Source organism: Suricata suricatta, chromosome 13, assembly GCF_006229205.1.
Source record: "Suricata suricatta isolate VVHF042 chromosome 13, meerkat_22Aug2017_6uvM2_HiC, whole genome shotgun sequence".
Lineage (NCBI taxonomy): Eukaryota > Metazoa > Chordata > Mammalia > Carnivora > Herpestidae > Suricata > Suricata suricatta.
This window is the reverse complement of record NC_043712.1, coordinates 1,737,750-1,739,215: the sequence shown is the minus strand read 5'-3', so window position 1 is coordinate 1,739,215 and position 1,466 is coordinate 1,737,750. Positions and strand designations below refer to the sequence as shown.

At 70.3% G+C, this 1,466-nt stretch overlaps 1 protein-coding gene across 1 annotated transcript in view; it reads left to right on the top strand.

The window, feature by feature from the left end:
- The window catches only part of AGPAT2 (1-acylglycerol-3-phosphate O-acyltransferase 2), a 16,588-nt gene that overhangs the window by 3,996 nt on the left and 11,126 nt on the right, over window positions 1–1,466 (top strand). The gene's annotated exons all lie outside the window — the stretch shown is intronic.

Sequence of the window (1,466 nt, the reverse complement as noted above, 5' to 3'; positions counted from 1 at the left end):
GGAGAACATGAGGCAAGGGGGCCAAGGCCGGGGGGCCAGGGGCCGGGGGCCGGGGTGGGGCGGGGCGGGGGGCAGCGCGGGGCGGGGTGGAGCGCCGGCCGCCGCCCGCTTCCGCTTCCCTAACTTTCTTTTCTCCTTTCCCTCCTTCCTGTCCCGCCAGCGTCTCTCGGGGCTCCCCGGCCGGCTCGCGGGGGGCGCGCAGGGGTCTGCGGGGACCCCCGCGTCACAATGTCCCGGCGCCCGGGAGGCCCCACCCGGGCGCAGACACCGAGGGATTAGAGGTCTGGGTCTCCCGCGCCACCGCGTCCTTCCGCCCCCCCTCCTCCCCGAGGGCCCGCGGGACGCGCAGGACGCTGGGCGGCGGGTGGCCCAGCGGCTCCGGGCGCGGAAGGACGCCGGGCCAGCCGGGAGCCGCTCAAGCCCGTTTTCCCGCGGGCAGAGAGAAGCCCGGACTGCGGGGCTTACCCCAGGGTGGGCTTTGCTGGAGCTCCTGCCCGGCTGGGGCGTCCGGTGTCCTCCGCTCCTCCTCCTGCCCACCTGCCCGGTGCACCTGCCCTCCGACGCCTGCGCGGGCTCCCTTCCCTTCCTTTCCCTCACATTTCCTTATTCTTAGGCAGGAGGTTCCTTGATGGGCAGGGTGGTTTTGGCCCCTAGGGTCCAGCCTCCAGCCCAGTGAAGGAAGGGAGTGGCCCTGGAATTTTTCTCTGGACAACTCTGAGAGCCGGACACGGACAGTGTGGTGGTGTGGGCTGGTGGGGGCGGGGTGGGGAGGACAGGTTGGGCTGAAGAGTTGGGGGCCTCTCTGGGTCAGAGGCTGAGGGGAGCAAGGCTGCCTGAGCAGAGGTATCCTTCCTGCCCTGTGGGGTTTCTGAAGGGGCAGGGCGCCTGTTGCTATCATCTCTCTCTGTGGCTTTTGCAACGGCCTGCTGGGAGGCTCTTTGGTCCCCGAGGTCCCTGCCCCCTGTGTGGTTACAGGGCAGCGGGTGAGGGTTGCTGGCCTTCTCTGCCTCTGTCCTTGTCTGTCCAGGCTGCCAGGCCCGGCCCACACTGCTGGGGGGGGTGGCTTCCCTCACCCAGAGTAGGTGAGGACTCCGAGTGGAGGGTGATTAGTGGGTCTCTGCTACCCCCTCCCCTGCCCCCCCACCGCCATGGCCTGGACCAGCACCCACAGCAGTGCAGATCCCAGGGGCAGCCCTTCCGGCTGTCTTCCCACGTGGAGTCCCCCTGGGGAGGGAAGGGCAGGGCCTACTTCGGGGGTCCCCAGAGCGGGCCCCCACCACTCCGGGGCAGGCGAACCTGAGGCCGCGCGCCTCTCTGGAGGCCTGGCGCTGCTGGGGACGGGTCTCTGAGCAGGAGGAGGGTGTGGGTCAGGGAACCACAGGCCGGGGGGGTGCTTCTTGGAGGTGGTGCCGCCGGCCACAGGCCAGGCCAGGGGACGGCACGTCTGGCTCTGAGGCAGCAAGGAG